The following is a 22,945-nucleotide window of genomic DNA, read 5'->3' as shown; positions in this document are numbered from 1 at the left end:
CCTCGGGTTAAGGGCATCTCCAACCGGGCGACCCAAACGGACGCGCTAGGCCGTCCGTTTTGGGCCGTTTGCGTGCCCGAGCGGACGCGCGGACGGAGCCCCGCGTCCGCGCGTCCGTTTGGGTCGCGTGCTGCGCCCAACGCAGCGGCCACCCATTTGGCCATTTGGCCATTTGGCCTATTTCTTTGGAAAATAGGTCCTCTGGCCACAGATTCACTTTGATATATAATAATATCTCGTAAACATAAAATAATATATAGTAAATATAAAATATTATCAAATACCATACAATATTATCAAATGTACCATGATAAATCAAATAAAATGTGTCATAGTTTGAGAAAAATATAAAAATTACAATTGAGATTGTCTAACTCAATTTGGGCGCTCGAGGATCTCCTTCCGTCTCTTCTCGAACCAAGCTCTCTTTGCCTCGCTCATGTTGGTCAAGTCGGCGTTCATGATGAGGTTGTCCTCGGCTTGGCGTTTGAGCTCAACTTCCTTCGCCTTCAGCTCCACCTCTTTGGCCCTTGCCATTGCTATGAGCTCAAGTTCTCTCTCTTTGAGCTCAAGTTCTTTAGCTTTGGTCTTCGCCTTGACCTCTTCAATCTCAAGCTTCTTCTGCTGGACATCAAAGAATTTCTTCCTGTCCTCTTCTTTCTCCCGGCGCCTCCTCTCATCCCTCTTGTCCGTGGACACCTCTCCGTCCGCATGCATCTCCTTCAAAGTGCCATACAATAGCATGGACGACGCATCACGCTTCATGTCGGCTTTGGTTGCCTTGTGGCCGCGTGGACGACTTGCACGAGAAGCGGAGCTGCCGCAAGGCTGCCCACCATCAAGGTCAATGACCGTGGCATCTTTGGCGGGATTGTTGCCAGTCAAGGTCGCCATGTAGCCCTCGTACCCCTCCCGGAACTTGGGGGTGCCGTGGAGTTCCTTCCAACAATGAGGGAAGGCAAAGGTCTTCTCTCCATTGTTGGCTTTGTAGAATTCCAAAGCTCGCCACACCTAGAGCAAAGCGAGACAACAACGATAAACATATGTGCAAACATCGGATGAATAAGTTGAGGTTATGAATCATACCAAGTCCTTCACACCCATGCCACTAACGGGGAGCCGCCTCGCGTGCTCATACGCCGCTCGGAACTTGTTGCATTCCGTTTGAATTGCTCCCCACCTCTTTTGGAGCGATATTTCGCTGCGGTCGCTCTCAAATGGCTCCTGTCCATATTTGCGATGTTCACGGAAGTATTCATAGATCCGGCGCCGGAATGCGGACCCCTTCCGCTCGGCACCCGTCAACGCATCTTGCCCGATGGTCAACCATCCATCGACGAGCACCTTGTCCTCCTTCTCCGTGTAGTTGGCGGTTCGTTTGCTTACCCGGCGACCTCGAGCTTGTGCAGCTGCGGCTTGTGTGAGGCCCTCACCGAACAACGGCTCCTCCTCAATGTTTATGCTGCCGGGACAGGCAGTTGTGCCCGCCTGTGTGTCAATGGGAGGTGGCTGGGGAGCCTCGTCGTGTCGAAGGATATGGAAGGGTCGTCGGCATTGTCCGCGCGAAAGACGGAGGGGCTCGCACGGCGGACGGTGACTGCGCGCGCGCGGCCGACATATCGTCGAACAGGTTGCGTGCACCGGACGTCGCAGCTGCTCCCGGGTTCTTCGGGCCTTTGGAGTTCACCGGCGCACGGTTCGGGTCAATGGACGAAGGTGACGGCCCCGTCATGGACTCGCCCACCTCCGGTGACCCATCCCGTGATCGGTACGCTCGCCGCCCATGCACCCCCATTTCGTGCCCAAATAGGGCGGTCGGTGGGGCAGTTGACCTTGGAGGAAGGGGCCGGGTCACGGAGGAGGCCGAGCTCCCCACCGAGGCCGCGCCGGTGCCGGGGATGATCATGTGCTGGCCGAGCGCCGGGTGGCCGTAAAATAGCATGGCCTCGCTGCTCTTGAAGGAGAGTGCTCTTCGCCTCCGTCCGGAGTTGGAGAAGCTGCTCCGCCGCCGCTGCCGCTCCAGCTCGGCAGCGGTTTCCTCTTCCGTTGGTCCGGCGCCCTGCGCCGGTCGGCCCTCTTCCTCGCTCTCGAGCTTCCTCTCGCTCCGGGGTGAGCTCGGCCTTCGCCTTCTTCGTCGGCGGTCCGGGGGAGCTCGGCCACCGCCGGTTCGGGAGCCGCCTCCACGGCAGGAGCGGCAACGGCCGCGGGTGCCTCCTCTTCGATGGCGGCGGTGGTGTCGGTGGCGGTGGCGGCGGCAGTCGCTTCGTCGGCCATCTCTAGGTTTTGGGAGTACAGTGGAGTGTTTTCTGTTTTGGGAGGCAGACGGGCGGGCCGGGGGCGGACAAGGGAGGACGCGAGCGACCAGCCTTTCGCGTCCGCGGCCACGCAAACTCGTCCAAGATTTGGGCCGGGTTTGGGTCGTCCCGGACGCCGCGGCCATCCGTTTTAGGGATGGGTCCGCGCGCTGGGCCGCGGTTTTGTCCGTTTCGACCCATCCGGACGCGCGGGCGCGGGATGGGTCGCCCGGTTGGAGATGCCCTAAGTCAACTCAGCTGCACATGGCAGATGCGTATGCCAACTTGCCAAGGGAGGGAAGAACACTGATCCAGGTCTAGGAATGCCAGGGAATTAACCAGTTAACTAGTTTTGCGTTTGATTATTTTCTGCATTTTTTTTATATCTGGGGGAACTGAAGGAATAGTTGAGGGTGACCCTGTGTTTTCTCCGGTTGCTTGAAACTATTTGAAACACAATGTGACCTGACTTGCACATTGTGTTCTCTTTGGTTGCTTCAAACTTTATTTGTGGAGAATTGGTTTGCTTGAAGCTGGTTCTCTGTGTTTTCTTCGGTTGCTAGGAACCGAGACCACTATTCAGCCGTTGTCTCTTCACCCGAACGTGTAGAAGTGGCGAATTCCCTTAGCATGGGTCTATATGGGCGCGTTTGGTAGCCTGCAGGCGTTTTTTTTTTGCATGGGCTGGGTCTTGAAATGATCCGTTTGGTTGCCTATAGGCCGACGTGTTCTTGCAGGAACCGGGTTTTAAAGCACCCCCGAGACAGTCATGGAGGAACACCCGGAGTGGCAGTTTCTCCGGAGCCAGGCCCATTGCGGCCCAGAAGGCTGCAAGTGTGGGAAAGGAAGACGGAAACGCCGAGTCCCTTCGGGAGCACGCGCCATAATTAGCCTCACCGCTCCCCTCTTCTTCCTCTCACTCGGCGGTTCCCCTCCCGCCGACCAATCCGCCAGACCGCCGTACGGAGGAGCACTGGTACCGGAGGAGGAGACGTCGGCGAGCAGCACTGCGACATCGGCCGCAACTTGCTCTCTTCATCGGCATCTCGAGTTCGTCCGGGACCTCGAGCTCGTCCTCGACCGGAACAATGGCGGTAACGATCTCTCCTTCTCACCTTCTTACTCGTTGTGCCAGGACAGGCCATGCTCGGGCAGTTGCGACGACATGCACATTAGATCTGTTAGGGTTTCCATTAGGTTAAGGTTCGGATTGATGTTTGCAAGGTGTTCCTCGCTATTGCTTGCTGTTCTTGTCCAGTTCTTGCTGTTCACGGTCTCGATTTGCTTAGATCTGTTACTCTAATCTCCAATCACGGTAGATCCTTCCTAGATCGGACTGTGGATTGCTGAAACTGCCGGATTTTACTGTGCATGCAAAGAGGGGAAGGGTTTTTTGTGCTGGGGTTTAGCATGTTCAGATTGTTGTGCGGAATGAGTCGCGCTAGTTTGTTCTAGATTGTGTTGTTTCTGATTAAACTAGGCCGATGATTGTAACCGAGTATCATAGTGTGAGGAGATGATTGATCAGAACCTATGGCTTGACTGAACATGACCATGCCATTGGTTCTGATCAAACATCTCCTCCATATGTCCTCATTGTATGAGGCCTATGCCACCTTTCTTTCCATGCTTGTACTTCTTCAGTTCTACAATGACCAATAACTGAACTATGGCACAACGGAAGGCAAGGTGCTGCCCTCAAACTTAGTCATGTGTGCATGAGGCCTCATTTTGTTTGTCTAGTGCATTGGCCAATGATTGAATAATGTCACACTGGAAGACAAGTTGTTGCCCTCAAACTTAGTCGTATGTGTGTGATTACTTGCACACTAGACTTAGTTTGAGGGTAGTCCCTTGAGCTGCCGAGTGAGCCAATGTATGAGACACCACATGTTTTCAATGCTCGTTTTCATCTATATACTTGTGAGCAGGCAGACCTCTAATGCCATGTGTTTCTGTGGCAGACTGAGAAGTTCAACCTTGGGTCACCTATTGAGACCCCCGATGAGGGACCTTCGAAGAAGCGAAGGGCGGCTAACGTCGGCCACTTCTAGCTGGACGTAGGGCCAGACCAGTTCATGCGCATCATCTTCAGGCCCACCTTCAGCCGACTCCGGATCCCTCAAGATTTCGTCAGGTGGTTCGGAGAAATCTCTTTGAACATCATCGTCACCACCAACACTGGCCGCAATTGGAGGATGACTACGGTGAGAGAAGGCGATGGCGCATACATCGACTAGGGGTGGGCGGGCTTCGCCGTTGCTCATCACCTGCAGGTAGGGTAGTTTTTCATCTTCAAGAAGGTGTCCTCCTTCGAGTATAGTGTGGTCATCTTCGATCACACCTGCATTGAGGTGATGACCAGGTGTCATTACCATGGCGATGCCACTAGGTGTGTCGTCTTCGAAAATCATGTCTGAAGCTTACCTGGTTCTGTGTTGCTGCTACCATGTCTGTGTCTAGTTGATGTTCGTGTCGTGTGTTGAACTATGATCGTCTCTGCTGTGTTCTGAACTATGACCGTGTTTGAACAATGTTGTGTCATCTACTTGTGTCGTCTATGATCAGTGCTAAGTTTGTCTGAACTGTGATTGTGTTCTTGCTTCTGATGTTGACGCTGGTAACCTCACCACTGAAGGGAAGAGGTAAACAAAAGCAGATTATGGGTTGCAACCAAATAACATGGGCGCCGTTCTGGGTTGCTACTAGGCCTAAAAACCGACATACCAAACGGGCAGAGCCCAAATCTCCACGTGGCCAAAAAAACTTTTTGTAGGCCACCAAACAACGTGGCTTTTATGGCCCATGGCCCGTCTGCGACGCGCAGTGGCCTTCTTACCACTGCGCCAGTGGTGCAGGAAACTGCTGCAGGCTACCAAACACGCCCTGTTTGATAGCCCGCACAATCTCTAGCCAAGCCTCGGGGAGATGAAGTTCGATTACCTAGGCTCCCTTGACGATGTGGCCAACGCGGTTTTTAAAGCACACACGGGCTTGCCTCTGGGTGAAATGTTGAATTGGTAATTTTTGTGGAACTGGCCCGTTGGAGCGCCATGCGTCGCCTTGGCTGCACACATGGGGAAGGAGAGGGGGATGTCGCGTCCCTTTGGGAACACGAGCCGTAAATCCCCTCACCATTCACTCTCACTCTCACTCTCACCGCCCGTCCTATCATATCACGTTTGCAGAAGTGACATGCATTTTAGATCTTCCAGCCTACTAAGGGCATGCTGCCATTCCCCAAGGCCTTCGGGCCATTCTTCTGGAGGTCCCGTTGACAATCACCCTACTTACACTGATGCAGTTGGAACATGAAGACTAGTATGTTGGATGGCCAAGCCGTACTCGATCAGGCTGGCCAGGGTTTGCCCGGTCATGTACACAACCAACAAGAAAAGAAAAACATAGAGAAAAAGAAAACAATGACACCATCACGGTGATGTGAACCACTTGCAACAATCAAAACTCTAACCACCACCGAAAACAACATCCAGACTACAAACTAGATTCTCCAAAAAGCAACGCTTTCAAGAAGAAAACAATGCACAACTGTTATCGTCACCCGATCGAAGATATTGGGTTTTCACCTAGGAGAAAACTCGAGTTTCCAAAAATATTTCTTCATCAAGACCACTGCCATGCACAACCAATGAAGGTCAGACCCTAGGTTTTCACCCTGAAAATCATGGCTCGGTACTCGAGGAACGCCTCCAAGAAGGGAACAATGCACAACTATTGTCGTCGCCTCATCAAAAATCTTAGGGTTTCACCCTGGAGAAAACTCGAGTTTCCAAAAAATATGTCTTCGGCAAGACCATTGCCATGCACAACAATTAAAGGTCAGACCTTAAGTTTTCACCCTAAAAATCATGGTTCGGTACTTGAGGAGCACCACCAAGAGTGGAATCCACGTGTGCTGGTACCCCCATTTGCCAATGTTATTGCTGCAAGTCGCCAAACACCCAACACATAGAGCGAACCTGTGCTGCAGTATCCTCATCACAAACATGACCCTCTCTGCCTATGCCATCCTCCAATCAAAGCTCCATTGGATTTCTCCACCCATGGAAATATATATTAAGACATGCACCATGTTACCGGCAAGAAGGCGAAGCTTCACGCCTTATTCCAATGACGCCGTTCTGGCAGAAGGTAAGGACAGGCACGACTGCATCGATTCCGCCTAGATAACCATTAACATACTACGCCAAACTTTGGAAACCTCCGAGCGGAAGAATGGAACTCATTTGCGGCCAGATCGAGGAAGCCGACTTGAAGCAGATCGACGACCATGGTGTTTGAAGCGCAGCAGGGCCAGGCCACCTTTATTCGAAGCTAGACCCCACCGGAACAATACCGGCTTCCACCGGCTGCTAGACCCACCAAAACTTTGTTGGCAGATCAAGGACGACCCTGGATACGATGCCCACGAGCAACACGAGGAGCAACGCTACGGCCGAGATCCGGGCAAAGGGTCGACCGACCACTGCAAGGCAGCTGCATCTGGTCGCAGCTGCCGCGGTCCTCCGGCCTGGTCGAAGCGAGATAGTCACAGTTGTGTTGCACCTCCGCCATGGCTCGCTGCTCCACCGCCACGCCATAACAACTGTCGCGTCGACCTACCGAGACCACCTGTCCGCGCGAAGGGATGGAGTAGGGGTGAGCCATCCTCACCTACCGCCTTCGGCGGCTGGCGCACCACCACCACCACCTGCGTTGGCGCCGGCCAACAGATGCCCAAGCTAGGGCTTTTTTGGGGAGGATAAGATCTCCCCGAGGTCACCCGCGCAAGCGACCCGGAAGAGGCATGAATGAGTGCAACCTAACAAACATTAGGGCATCTCCAACGAGGCGACGCAAACAGACGCAGATATGCGACCGTGTAGTCGAAAAATGCGTATGTACCCGAGCCCAGCAGCCCGACGCATAGTGTCCGACCCGTCCGTCTATACGCGAACGCGGCCCAATTATGCGGCACGTTTACGTCTGCGTGGACAGCGCGGTCATTCGCTCGCTTCTTGCATGGGTCCGTTTGGCAACGATAGAGATACTTCATCTTCAGCGCGGCATAACTTACGGGTGGCGCGTTGCAGCTTTTCTGCGCCGCGTTAATGGAGCGCCTCGCCTTCCACCACGTGCGCTGGTGGACAGAGTCGCATCGGCTTTAATGGCGGAGCATTGAAGGCGAGGTGGCGTCCGAGCCTTTTTAAAGTCCGTTGGCGGTGCCCATTTTCTCGATCATGCCATTGCCAGAGCATTTCATAACCACCCGACTGACACCATGGGAAAGGGTTGGACGTACCGCAAGACGAAGAACGACCACGAGGCAAGCGGCTCACAATCCAACAAGAAACCGCGGGTAGGGCGGTACATTCGCATCGAATTCGCGCGCCTCCTCTGGGAGGAGAACCGGCCGGTGCTACCGGGAGGAGGCTAGTACCTCAACTCCAGGTGCGTGTCGGTCCCTCCCGTGCCACGCGATGGCCGAGAGCGCCGTGACGAGGTGTGCCGTCGAGCCATCTTGCCGGCCGACCTACGAGAAGATCCGGCGTACGCGCTCAACTCCTACAACTAGATCTCGTTCGGGCGCGGAAGTTCGACCCGCGCTGCTGAGCGAGATACCTCGGCGATGTTGACTCCTCCGGCCACGCCGACACGTACCCAAATGCGCGTGCCGTTTGCTGCTCCTTCGATGGCCTCGGATCCTGCTCCGTCAACGGTCTGGCAGCAGTCACCGCAGGCCGCCCTTCCTCCTCCACCGTCGACGTATCAGCTACCATGGCGAATGCCGGAGTTCATCGACCTCGTCAGCGATGACAAAACACTAGTTCGTAGCTAAGTTTTAGCAGGCCTTGCTGCCCGTTATTATTTAGCTTATTGATGTATTTTTACAATTATATAATTTATGGGTTTTTAATAAAAAAAGATTATGCCTCAACCGTTGGGGACATCCCTAGATGCAAGCGGACGCACGGTCGTTTTCGACCATGGTGCTGTGTGCCCGGTTGCTGCTGCCCCGTGCTTGGCAAGAATTTCCGAATCCGGACGGTGCGTTTGGTCTTGGGACCGGGGCGGGTGTGCTGCAAATGCAAGCGGTGCGGTGCGGTGCGTACGTAGGGAGCGCATAGATCTGGCGCGTGACTACTATGATTGTGTGTGCGATGGATTGATTTTGCGGGCGGTGTCGTGCGTGAGGACAGACAGAAGCTGCAGGAGGAAATTGCACATAACATCATATGTTGGGGCATGTTTTGCAAGGAACCACAATCATGACTTGTTTTTGCACAGAACACCATATTTTGTTGTAATTATTGCACAAAACACTAAGTAGGGTCCTTACGTCGTTTGATACATAATTAGGTCATCTCCAACGGGGCGTCCGTTTGAGTCCGCGCAGACCGGAAATGCGCCTGCACCCTGCTCCAGCGGGGCGATGCATCGTGTCCGGGCCCGCGGAGACGCGAACGCGGCGCAAATATGCGACACGTTTGCGTATCCGCGGACGCTGCGCGGTCGCGCCGAGCGTTCGCTCGCTTCCCCCACGGGCCGCCTAGCTGCGACCTTGGCTCGAGCCGGCACGAATTAAAGCAGAGCAACTGCCTGGGAGGGCAACTGCCGGAGTGGCAACCGCGCCGATCGACGCATCAACTGCCGGAATGGATCGCCGAACCGCCGTGGAAGAGCAATCGCATACCTCTTCATTATACGCGTTGCAAGGAAGGAAGCAACGGCCCGGCGAGGCGACGCAAACGGACACACGCGGACAATTTAGGCGTCCGAAATGCGTCGCCCCATTAGGGATGCCCTTAGTCCCATAAGCCCATTGACAATACATACGTGCACTCCGGCGTGGACCCTGATGGGCCTGCCGCATAACTCTTCCTACTGTTTGATCCCGCCGCCACCATCTCGGTCTCTGACATCGTCCTCGCCTCCCTCCTCTGGAACGAATCCACCTTTTCATTCTCAATACTAGGGCCTGCCCCTAGTCCAGGGGCAAAATGGTCGAGGCCAATCCATCGGGCGCGCTCCTCAGGGTGTCCATGGCGCGGCGTAGGGAAGGTGTACCCTAACACTCGTCTTTCGTTGGCACGTACTCGTCCTCCTTCACAGGCGGCGGTGGCAGCGGTTGGTACGCCTCCTAGGCCTTGTTGTCGACATCATCGTCGTCGAGGCCCTCGAGGTGTGCCTCGATCATCTACCGCCGATTGTCGTGCTCGGCCTCAAACCACCGGCTCCACATCAGGGAGTCGAAGGTGTACACCGGATCCCGTTGCAGATCAAGCGGGAGGTGGGCTTGGCTGCGGAGGATCTTCGGGCGGCACGTGGAGCCACGCAACAGGATGGCCGACACTGGTAGAGGCCTGGTTATTAAGATCATCTAGCGTGTGTGCGTGGGGAAGACAAGTGATTGGAACGCGATCTTCATTTATTAAGACCAGCTGGCATTTGTACGTGCGCGTGGGCCCGCGTCTCCTCACCTCCCTCGGCCACTAATCGGCGGGCTCGAGGATTTTCCGAGAGGACGTGCGCATACGTTGCTGTCCGCGGGCAGCATATAACCAACCCATGGGCCTAATTGTGTGTCAAACGATCTAATATCCATGTTTAGTGTTCTGTGCAACAATTACAACAAAATATGGTGTTCTGTGCAAAAACAAGACATGGTTGTGGTTTTGTGCAAAACATGCCCCAACATATGGTGTTATGTGCAATTTCCTCAAGCTGCAGTGGACTTGACTCGGTGGTAGCATCACGCTCCCTCATCCTCCCTGCTCTCTACTAATTTAATGGCCTGACCTCACCAACGGGCTCCGCTCGGCGTCGTCTGTCTACAGTGCCATTCACTAGCCTCCAAACCCAAACGGGAAACGCTCCTCCCCACCCCCACACCGCCGGCCCCAATCTCTGCTCTCTCCCTCTCCGGATCAACGCACACGGGCGGAGCTGGAAATGGAGAAGGAGGAGGAGCGCCATGGAAGAAGCTGAGCTGAACTGGTGAGAGGTATCTTCCTCTTCTCACCTCTCTAGCTATTTCTTTGTGCCGCCGATTACAATGTCTGCTGCTCTCCTCAACGTTTCCGTCGTCCGATGGCTGCATTGCCTGCCTGTCGTCTCGTGCACTCGATTTGCTTGTTCCCCGTTCGTCCGTCGCCGCCGCTTCGCCCCCGACCACCTCCGCCCCGCTGCCTCACTTGCGAATTTCTGAATGTACAAGCTGAATTCCCGTTTCCTGATTTGGTTAGTCTGCATTCGGGCAAGAAGAAAGATCGCCCCACTGCCCTCTCTGTTTCCACTCCTACTACATAGACTTTAAAAGAAAAGAGGCCGCCCCTGATAAGGTCCCAACATGCCAACATGGGAGTCTGACTGACGGGAAGATGCCATCTGACTCGAGTACTATCCAAGCTACCTTGGCCTCCTCCCTCCTGCCCGCCCACACTGCGCATTGCAGAATGATTCCTCCTCCCCCTCCCCGCCCACTTGTTTTCTCCCTCCGAGGAAGAAAAGACGGTGGTGGTGGTAGCTTTTTCTTCTTCGTCTTGACCTTCCTGCCAGCCCACCTACCTGGGGAACGGTAATTTACTTCCTCCAAGGTGGCCTGCCCACATTACCAAAGATACTGGAGTAGTATTAGTAACAATTTCTTGGTTGGGTCGATTGGGGAATTCTCCGCCTCCGATGCAATCCAGCTCCTGTTGTCTTCGGAATCGACCACATGGACCCAAGGTGCTGCAGAGAAACATAGGATTCTTCTGACAGTTTCCACCTTTGCTCGTGCTATCTGTTACTATTACAGTATTACCTGCTGTCAGGAGCACCATTAGTTTAATATCACCTCTAGCCTCCGATAACAGTCGCTCTAGCCATCATTAGTCTATTACAGTAGTTACAAAAGGAGGGAAAAGAAAGGGAAATGAGATGCATTGCACCCAAATTCACCCGAGGATCCCATGCCGGTCTGTCGGCGATCGGAGCTCCGTTCGTACCAGATGGCCTCATGGGGGTCTGCGTGCAGTAGCAGGCCTGGAAACTCTGCTCCTGGTGGTCTGAAGATTAGGAGCCGCGTCCCCCAAATCGTCCCCAAACAGCGTCGGATCAAGTTTTTGGAAACGCGTTTTCTTGTGCCGCGTTTGGAGGACGTCGCTTCCGAACCGCACCCCCAAATAAACAAAAGTGCACGGAAATAAAGGTTTTCATTCAAATTTGTTTATATTTTACAAGTTTGAGCGAAAACGGTTAGATTTTATCTACCCTAGTCTACTGGCCGGCCGACGGTGCGTTCAACGGTGCAGCGAATCTGCCCATCTTCGCGGGCATGGGCATCCTCCTGCAGCTTCTTCTGCGACTCGAAGGACTCGACGAGCGCTCGTTGCTGATCCATCGTCTCGTCCGGGTGCGGCCCGTCGTTGTCGGACTAGTCGAAGTCGTCATCGTCCTCCTCCTCTGCTGCCTCCGCCTGTCGTCGTCCTCCTCGTCCTCCATTTGCGTCGCCACAGCCGCCGCCAACGCACTCGCCTCTGCCGCCAACGCATCCGCCTGCGCCCCCAGGCCGCCTCCCGTTGCTGATGCTCCTGCGCCGCCTCCCGCCGCCACTGCTCGATCGCCTCCCGCCGTTCACGGTACTGGAGATCCCGCTCCATGTGCAGACGTTGCCGCTCCGCACGCCACCGCTCGCCCATCTCCTCCGCCCGGTGCCGCCGCGCCTCTTCCGCCGTGGCGGCGTCGAACACCGCTATGGTCTCCGCCAGCGCCGCCTCCTCCCACGCTTCATTCTCCGCAGCTTCCGGGTCGATGTCGAACTGCGGTGTTGGAGGTGGTGGAGGTAGTGGTAGAGACGGTGGTGGAGGGAACTGGCCAGCGTCGGGGCGGTTCATCATTGCGCAGCTGGTGTTTATCCGACGACGGCTGTGCTTGCGGCGGAGAAAGGGGTGCCGGCGGCTGTGGTGGCCCCCATTGAGCGGGGAGGCCTTTTATAGACACCGGCATCGTCAGAAGAGGCGGGAAGAGGCTAGTAGCGGCGGGAAGAAAGCGCGGGAACGCGTTGTGGCGTGCGAACGCCGGCGACACGTGGAGGCTGCGCAGCGCCGACGAGACGTCTCGTCTGCCCCTCCGTCGCTATTAAGGCAAAGCCGCGACACTTCGTTCGTGAGTCGCTGACGCGTCGGTCCCGCCACTCTCTGCCTCGCATTTCGTTGTGTCCGGCATGCCCGGAGCATCCCCTGTGGAGCGGGGACGGGCTCAGGACGCCGAACACCGTTTGGACCGCGCCGGACGAAAGGGCCTTTGTAGCGCGTGGCTGGAAACAAAATTTTGTCTGGTGCGCTCCAAATACCTTTGGGTCCGTTTTTGGGGAATGCGGCTGGAGATGCTCTAAGGTGCCCGGCCTGAAACCCAGTGATGCCTATCAGGTAGCAGTAGCACTGACCAGCAGTTTTTTAAAACCCTATCCTTTCTTTCCTTTTCAGCATTCTTCACCTTGTCCTACCCAGCTTAGCCGTCACGGATGCAATCATCAATCGGATTTTCATTTTTTGTTTTCGCGCGGTGTCGGCATCGAGAAATATTTCAACAGTCATGTGGGATCTGTTTAGCTGAAGAACAGGCCCACACTACTGATTGGTAGTATGCCTTGTTTTCTCAGTGGTTCTAAAAGGGGAAAGATAAACCTGGCTCTCGATTGCTGGTCAACAACTAACATACTCAAGAAAAATGTTAATTAGCTTAGTCCATTACAAATCTTACTGTTATTATTTATACAGTATAGAATCTACGTACAATGCCATCGATGTGTATATCGCAACCATTTTGGCAACGTAATCATTAGTATTTGGATGGAGCACACGGAACCACCAAATGAAATTTAAAAAACGCAAGCAAAGCTGCTGCCCACTACTACCAACATGGATGGAATAGTTTAAGCAGTGGTGGTTGCAGAAGGCACGTCCTTGAGCATGATGCTAGAGTTGAGGTGTAACCATCAGAGTAAGCAATACATTGAACTGAAAATAAAAGTTTTGGCCTCTTCAAGAAGTTCCTGTATAGTCCTTTGCCGACAGAATCCAATGGCCAAAGTTGTGTTCATTACAAAAGTAGTGCCACTCGTTATAACTTTGAGAATTGCGGTGCTAAGTTGCTATTGATACCAGAGAAACATGTCCTGCTGTGATCATTTTCCTGTAAAAACTTGGTACGAATGAAGGCCCTGATTTTGTCTTCTTCAGCGGATACTTGAGAACATTGTGTTTCATAGTAGAAGATAAGTTGGAACCTGGCCATACTCTGTGTGCATAAACTCACAATTCGGTGCAACTATGTTCTTGCACAGCGTGGATTCTAGAAGCCTTGCCAAGCTTGAAATCTGCGACCACCGCCAAACTAAGCGTCCGTAACATCCCTTGTCTCAGGTCAGTTGTCCTTTCAACTTCTAAAATCTCCATCCAATATCACACCTAACTAAGCACATGCAATCCAGTCCCTTTGTTCATACTCCCCATTTCGAAAAAAAATCCAGTCCCTTTGTAATTGGAAACAGGTGGCTCCTGGTCTAGTCGTTTTAGGCTTATTTACTTGCCTTTCCTACTGCAGTAGTGCTGTAGGTTGAGATGTCCCTTATCTTCTTTGTGCTGGTCCTGAAGTGAGTTTATGATTACAGTGATGGAAGTGCAGTGCATTTAGATGACTTCTTGTTTTTGTTGTTGTTGCTGAAGTTGATAGCTTCCTGTCCCTTCATTGCTCGGGTTTTCTTCCCTGCATATAAGCTGACCCCTTTGTTAATCAGTATTTAGAAGTTAGAACACTAGCTCTATTTGGTTCTACTCTCAGATGAGGATACTGCATGAAGCATTTCATTAGTTAGTCCTTCTATAGTCTTGTTGCTCTTTTGGCGGATTTCTACCTGCAAACTCTCAGAGAGATCATGTCAGTGTCATTGGTTCAGCAAGCTTCGTAGATCTATATAGCAATTAATTAGCTGTAAGTATACTTTCTGTGGTGCCCATTTCTCCTCCTAGTTTATACTTGTTCATGATGAACTGAATGTGTTTGTGGTTATCTGTACTTGACTTTGTTTTATCTATTCTCCTTGGTATATATATATATATATATATATATATATATATATATATAGAGAGAGAGTGGATTTGCTATGTTTGTAAGTAGTGGAGGGTGTAATCGGAACCACTCATTCGCATTGAGATCCGCACTTTTTTACCTAAAAGGATCCACTTTGTTTGGTTTCTACACACACATAATCCAAAATAGCAAGGGGGACCGGCACCTTTCCTCTTACACATGTATCATTTTGGGCAACCTAGCACTAGCCTACTCTAGCCTATAGGATTCAGCTTTTCACACCTTTTGAGACATGTGACCACCTCTTTCGAGACATGTGACCACCTTTTTCGAATCACGTGATGGGTTCGAGCTAATTTATGTTAGGTTCCATCCTCGTGCCGGACCTCTTCTTCTCTCTCATAACCGTAACGGGAACTTCTCATTTAGTGCCTCGTTTTTGAAAAATAACCCCCACCAATCCATTTACCATTGATGCCTTGTTCGGTTGCGGGGGTTATTTTCTACACTTGCTATGGATTTAAAACACATAAAAAACCCTCAAAATTTCCTCTAAACGGATGGAACCTGACGGACACTGAGCCTATTGCTGACTTATGAGCTAAATCACCATGGTCACAGTGTCACAACCAAATAAAAACTAGAATGATTAGTACAACATGTCCAAATAAATCAAATAATCTTTTTAGAGTGCCGTCATGGGAAATCCGATTGAATGCTCCATTACAGCAACAAACCAACCTGTACTCAATCCCGCAATTAAACTATTTCTTTATTTTCTACCCGTATCGACAAAATCAGGGAGCTTTTCGCTGCAGGCCTTATTGTTTGTCGTTTCCTTGGAGAGCTTTTCTACTGGTAAAAAAGTAGAAAAAAGATTATCAACAGACGGAATAATATTTTCTTAATTAGAAAAATATTATCATAATGCAAGGATGATTACAAATAATATGCCTCGCTGCCCAGGAGCTGGGTGCAAAAATTACTTTTTTGTGTTATTCCATCAACAAAATTGAAGAATTGTTAACAAGCCAAAGCAAAGAAAAATTCCAAAGCTAGACAATGAAAATTAGACAAAACAATGCTCTGCTTTCTCATCGAAACACTGTAATTATACTCTCACCACAGTGCAATATACAATATTTGTCTCGCATGGCCTCGAGAGCAAGTTATCCATAAACAACAGATGTGTTGAGCAGCCACGCTGCACGCGAGTTATGGCGAGGACTTCAAGTGGTAGGGCGGCAGAGCTCACAAGCCGCAGTGCAGGTTTTCCAGAATAAGGCTGCAGCTCTTGCATCCCATTTCCTGCTCATGTTCACATGCTCGTGTCCTTTACCTTGGAGGAATTCTGCACCCTGCATGTGAGAGAAAACTAGTACTGCAATTGCCATGCATGTCCGATTCTCTCTCCTCTCCCTAGTTATCTCCTGTTACCAACTTACCATCTAATCAGTGACTACCAGCTCCTCCCTTAATCCCTCAATGGCTGAACAGATTTACACTGAAGAAAGATAACTACAAATCCAAAAATTATACAGACCTTTTTTATGTCTTCAAAAACGATAGATATTTTTTTATATATCTTGAAAACTACGAAATTACATACTCCCTCCGATTCATATTAATTGACTCGAATATGGATGTATCTAGACATAGTTTAGTTCTAGATACATCCATATTGAAGTCAATTAATATGAATCGGAGGGAGTATCATAAAAGAGCCATGCTTGCACATAAAAGGTGCGTCTGCAAGTACCAAAAGGTTCGAACCACGCAAATCAAAAGTGCCAGATGTTTATATTGGTTCATTCCACTTATCAAAATGCTACTAGCGGGTAAAGAATTCTTCATGATTTTTCACATAACTGTTCAAGATTAGAATCAAGGCACATAATCTGACATCAACCAACAAAATCCGACAGCTGTACTCAGGATACAAGTGTAAACATGACACATAAAAAGACTTACTTTAAAAATTGGTAGCAGCAGCAAACAAGGGAGTAAATTTGTAAAATCGGTCACTAATTTTTTTTCATGTTTGACTAGTAATGGCAATTATCAAATGGCATGTATTCATGCATACAAATTACTGGAATTGAAATTAGTTCAACTGGAATGCACCTATAAAAAGGGAGCCGCGCGTGTTTAGGAAAGGTGCTTGTGCCCATAGATTTTCTTTTTAAATTTTGGTACTTCCTCCACAAGAGTCCCCTTTTATCAGATTACCACATGCAAATAAAAGATCAAAAAGGGTGCCACGCTTGTTAAGGAAAGGTGCGCGTGCCAATACATCAACGGTTCTAGGCAAGAAGACAAATGGTTCTAGTTCAATTTTGAATAGTTTTGGTATTCGAGCATATATTCATTCGACCTGGTAGAAACACAAGAAGCTTACCCAATTAATTTTTCTACTTGCTTGCTTTACAAGAGTCCATGGCCCTATTGCAAAACATTCAGCTGTAGCATCATCACATACTTGACCGTTGAAAAGAAAATATGCCAAAAAAAATTAGAAAAAAATAACGCACACATATGTATCACATATGAGGATCCACTTAGAAAAGGTCTCAAATCTATTTCAAAAATAAGATTTCGTGCTTCAGCCATTATCTGAACAAGCGGTGCCTTGCGGTAAACAAAAAAGAGCCTGTTCATTTGCATGAACGGTGCTCACTGCATATCTAACAGTGCCCTTGTTTAAGGTGCAGGGTAAATGGAGACGCAACTTATGCTTAAGGTGCAGGGTAAATGGAGACAGAACTAATGTTTTCCCATGAACTAACAGATGTTTGTGTGAACCATGATTAAATGTTGTGCACTAATTCTTACCCATTTTTCAGCACTAATAGCCATAATTATGGTTCTGAACTATGTTGTGAACCATGATCAAGGGCAACATCATCACGAACAGCTTATTGTTCTGAACTATTGATATCAAGTTTACAAGCACGTGCTGCTACACTAAATTATGGACCATGATCAAGGGTGCCACGCTTGTTAAGGAAAGGTGCGCGTGCCAATACATCAACGGTTCTAGGCGAGAAGACAAATGGTTCTAGTCCAATTTTGAATAGTTTTGGTATTCATTTGACCTGGCAGACAACACAAGAAGCTTACCCAATTAATTTTTGTACTTGACCATTGAATTGATTTGCCACCACAACCAAAAATCAAAACAATAAGACGAAAGAACAATAGAATTCAGGTTCAGCATCATATACTTGATCATTTCACATGCATGACACAAATTGGAAAATAGAAAAGGATCCCACTCACAATCTTTTGGTGCCTACTCATAAAAAATGCCATGTGTCCAGACAAAAGAGCAAAAAATAAGGGCTTTTACACCCAAAATAATTAGTGATAGCCTGGAACAAGAAGTTTTCTTTTTTTTTCATGTATGGACGAAAAAACAAATTTCAACTAGACCAAAAATCAACTAACTTGATATACACTATGAAAGGCCATAGGAATATTTAATTTATTATACGGAGCTACACATCTATGAAAAAAGGTGCGTGTGTAACTTTCGAATGGTTCTAACGGCTCAGAGCAAAAGTGCCTTTGTTATTGAAGGAGTTCTCTTCCGCGGAATGCCTACCTTCCTATGCTTGAACTTCATTTCTGTTAAACTGGCACATGTGCCCAGATCTTGCAATAGTGTTACTCATATATGCTAGCTGCTCAACTAATGTTGTCCCATTGACTAACAGTAGCCTCTAACGTGGTTAGATTTAACCTCTCTAGAAGTGAATCATACAACTAGCAGCACAAATACATGGATAATGACAGATAGAATGCTGATCATATAATTCCAGTTATTAAGAATCAAACCAACATGATCTTTGGCAAGAGATTTAGGAACAGCAAGCAATGGAAAGTAAGATCAACCATTCAACATAAAGCAAAATTCCATCAGAAAGTAGAGCAAGAAAAAAAAGCTTAATTAATCACCAGAACGAGTGGTGCCTTATGGTAAACAGAAAAGAGCATGTTCATTGGCATGAACAGTGCTCGGTGCATATCTAACAGTGCCCTGTTCAAAGTACAGAGTAAATTGAGATGGAATTTCACTAGCACGCAAGATGTACAAGAAGATGTCAAAAATTATCAAGTCAACCAGTAACTAGGAGGTGATGCAGGCTTACCCGAAAGGGCTTATGTCTCTAGAGAAATTCCTTACAAGAAGCTACACTGGAGGACGTCCTAGTATACCAGTCACTTTCTACGGCCTTGTCATTGTCAGTGGCATCCATTGTATTGCTATGTCCTAGTATACCATCTTCACCCTTTACTTCAAAATCCCCTGCTGCCCCTGTGCTTTGATAGCCTCCATTGTCTTGCCTGCTGAACCAATCAAGACACAGGTAAAAACACAGTCCCAGTTTAGAACCAAAAGCACAATTAGCACATGACATGGAGATTAAACCAAAATTTGCACACGGATTAAATTCACAAATGATGAAACAGTGTCGAATTTTGTTCTTGGAATCACAATTTCTCCTCACATACATTACCACAAACAGCTGAGGTACAAAAATCATTCCCGTCAAATTCACATGAGTTCTTACTATTTCTCTAATCATGAGCGCATGGAATTCTCAATCGTTGGACAAAAAGCGTCAAAGAATACAACCTCAAATTCTTAATTGTTGGACAGGTAGCACACAGAATCATATGTGGAAGCATCGGGATGTGCTCGTGTATACTGTCAGTGGCACTGGGTCATGCGAAAGCAGAGCCAACTCCTGCTTATCACCGTCTCCAAGCTGCTCCAACAGCGATTCGAGGCAGCAGCGGAGGACTCCAATCCAGCGCCTAGGAACAAAACCGTGAGGATCTAGGCAGCGCGCCGCCGGCCAAGCAAGATGCATGGGAGGGAGGAGCGCGCTGGGATGGGACGGGTCGAGGCAGAGCTCGCCGGCGATGGACGAGTGGTGGCGGAGCACGCCGGCAAAGGATGGCTGGGGGCGGAGCTGGCCCAGCAGGAATGGGGCGATGGATGGCTCGGTGGTTTCCTAAATCAGGGGAGTTTGGGATTTGGATCGAGAGGAGTTAGCCTCTTGACGGTATGGAAGGGCACCGACGCCGGATCTGGATGAGATGTACCTGGATGTGCCTGTCAAGGGAAGGCGGGCGACGGATGGTAGGTCTCCATTGCGCCGCCACTCATGGGAGCCGATTTTCCCTTGCGTCGCAGCTCAGGGAACCTCCCACGAGGGTAAGTCCGCCCTTAGCGTATCCGCCATCGGAAGGAGGCCGCCAGCACCACCGTAGCCCTCCACCCCCCCATCCAACACCTCCTCCGCCGACTTCCCTTGGATCTCGGCGGCTTGGCGACCACCTCTACAATCGAGAGGTGAGACTGTGAGAGAGTGCGGTTCGCCACAGAACGGGAACATGGGTAGAAACAACAGCCTAAACGGTAGAAACGGGATTCATGATAAGGAGGCTAAACGGGAAACGAAGGTCTCGAACCTTTGGCAAAATTGGCACCGATGCAAGGCCCTCACGGGAGTGCAGCTATAAACACCTCGAACAGTACACCATCGTAGACGAGCAGGCCTATCACCTGGCCGGTGCAGTAGGGGGCCCAAGCCAACCCAAAGAGGTATTTTCAAACATCTTCACTAAAGAAGGAAAATAAAAGAGGGAAAGTGTTGACTGGTCAAAAATGGGAATCTCAAAGCAACACCAACAGCGATGATTGCAACCACCGTGGAGACACAAAGTAGAAAAGCTTTTCTCATATATATATATATCCCTAATTTGATACTAGTACTAATAGATAGTCAACAATGTACTGTCTAGCAATATCAAAAGTGTACTTGTTCATAGTGCTACTCATGTATCGAATTGATGTTTTTTCCTCCCATTTTGGTCAATAAGCGGTGGTGATTTCAAACATCGGTTGTAATTTTACTGTCATATTTTCAGAGATTGCAGCTGGATGGGGCCTGTTTGATATTTTTTCCACTCTCTACCTGCACATTAGCTGATGATGGAGCTTCACGTGAAGCTTCTCCTTGCCTCCTTCAGCTGTCTACTTCTGATTCAAAGAGCATCATCTGGTAAGTACTGAACACTCATTATTTGTTATGGAACGGCCGACGGAACGGAGTTTAACATCTGAACTTCACATTGACATACAGATAATACCACAGGGGGCCCTGGAGCGACAAACTGGACTTGCGTATGCGCCGCTCATCCACTAGGTGAACCAAACTCAAATAGCAGCGTGTCATCCAATTGCTCTTCCTCGTGCCATTGCCTACAAGGTATGAGCAATTAATCACAATTCATCCTTATTAGCACTTATCAAGTCATTAAACAACAAGATACCTGAACTGCGGTCTTTGCCGTTGCAGATGACAACGGCGGAACAGGGTCATGGAACTGCTCGTGCCAGTCTGACAAGGCCCTTCAAAAACAAGAACACGCTGTGTTACACGACACGAGCTGCTTCACTTCCTGTAACTGCACATCCGGTATATGACATTCTTTTCTATTGATTCAGACATGCATCATATAAGCTTTGGATACAAAACGCTGGGATGGAAATCCGTATTGTGGTTACTGTTGATTAACTGAAGTTGCCTACTTCAACTCTCCAGGAAATTCTGAAGAAGGAAGGAAGCATTTCTCTAGCAAAACAGTCATCGCTACACTCCTAGTATGTGTGATACTCACCACTGTTGCTTTCATCGTCACCACAGCGTACTACTTCCGCCGCAAGGACGCGCTCTCTCCGCATTCCCGGATGCACTCTGTTGATAAGTACGCAAGCTGGAGCAGCAGATCAAACCTCGTCAGCAACCGATCTTCTCCACTTCCCCAAATGAAACCGAAACCGGGGTTCAGTGTCATCAAAGGCATGTCATAGATTTACAAGACTGAATTGCTTCAAAAGTTTATTCAGGGCACAGTAGAGACACACCCTGGTTCTTGCAGGGTTTCAGAACATAGTAGAGACTCATTTTACTATCACCTGCAGGGTTTTTGTGTAGCTGCCCACAAATTTTCCGGACCGAAGAAGGTCCATTTCCCGGCGTCGTTCTCCGGTTCTCCTATGTGGAGTTGGAGCAAGCAACCGGAAATTTTTCGGACGAACATCTCATCGGTGTTGGTGGGACAAGCAAGGTGTACCGAGGCCAGCTCAGCGATGGCAAAGTCGTAGCCGTGAAGAAGCTTCGGCCCCTAGGAGGCGCGGATGAAGACTATGAGTTCCTGTCCGAGGTACGCAAATGCAAATTATGTTCTGTTACCGCCATGATCAGACACCTAGCTTTCTCTGAACTCTGAAGAAGTACGCATCCATGACCATTTGCATCTTCTTCCTCCATGAACGAACAGATCGAGCTGCTGTCACGGCTGAACCACTGCCACGTGGTGCCACTGCTGGGGTACTGCTCGGAGCGGCAGGGCCGGCAGCTGGAGAGGCTGCTTGTGTTCGAGTGCATGCCCAACGGCAACCTAAGGGAGTGCCTGGACCTCAAGAGCCAAGGGAGGAAGCCCATGGACTGGCCGACGCGTGTTGGCGTGGCGCTCGGCGCCGCGAGGGGCCTCGAGTACCTCCACGAGGCGGCGGCGCCTCGCATCCTCCACCGCGACATCAAATCCACCAACATCCTCCTCGACGACAAGTTCAGAGCCAAGGTCTGGTTTGGTTTGATTATCATTCATAACTTGTCAGTGAAATTTCTGTTCAAGGTTCTGGAGAGATGATCGATAGATACTTATACATTTCGGTGCGCGCAGATCACTGATCTCGGCATGGCCAAGTGCCTGATGAACGACGGCGTAACGAGCTGCTCGAGCTCACCGGCGCGGATGCTGGGCACGTTCGGGTACTTCGCGCCTGAGTACGCCATCGTGGGCAAGGCGTCGCTCAAGTCGGACGTGTTCAGCTTCGGCGTGGTGGTGCTGGAGCTGATCACCGGGCGGCAGCCGGTGCACAGGAGGGGCGCAGGCGGTGACGAGAGCCTGGTGATGTGGGCGACGTCGCGGCTGCGTGACAGCAGGCTGGTGGTGGCGGAGCTGCCGGACCCGGCGCTGAAGGAGGGCGGGTTCCCGCCGGAGGAGATGCAGATCATGGCGCACCTGGCCAGGGAGTGCCTGCAGTGGGACCCGGAGGCCAGGCCCACCATGACCGAGGTTGTCCAGATCCTCTCCACCATTGCGCCTCACGCCGCAGATAAGCGCCGCCGCCACCACCTGCCCGCCGCAGGCTTCCATGCTGCCGAGAGGCCGCGGGAATGCTCGGTGTCGCTAGAACGGTGGCAGGACGGTGACCGCGATCACTGGCACAGAGGGAACGGTGGTAGCGTTGTCATGTCGGGAGAGGTTGCGGGTAACGTCGGCATGCCCGTGACGACGATGGGTCGGAGCTGGCGGTCCCCGGAGCCGGAGGAGGTGGACCTGACAGAGCCGCGGCTGGAGACGTTCACGCAGTCGACGATGACGACGACGACCCTCTTCAAGTGAACGAATGAAGATCGATCGAACAATCAAACATACGTCGCAGAATAGATAGTAGACTACACTAGTCCATTAGCTTCGGAAACTCTGCTGCG

At 50.4% G+C, this 22,945-nt stretch overlaps 1 pseudogene; it reads left to right on the top strand.

The window, feature by feature from the left end:
* The first annotated feature begins 13,933 nt into the window (after window positions 1-13,933).
* Window positions 13,934-22,856, top strand: LOC124689513 (annotated as a pseudogene).
* The last annotated feature ends 89 nt before the right edge of the window (window positions 22,857-22,945 follow it).

Source organism: Lolium rigidum, chromosome 2, assembly GCF_022539505.1.
Source record: "Lolium rigidum isolate FL_2022 chromosome 2, APGP_CSIRO_Lrig_0.1, whole genome shotgun sequence".
Classification (NCBI taxonomy): domain Eukaryota; kingdom Viridiplantae; phylum Streptophyta; class Magnoliopsida; order Poales; family Poaceae; genus Lolium; species Lolium rigidum.
Note: the sequence above shows the minus strand (reverse complement) of the source record. Positions and strands in the feature narration are given on the sequence as shown.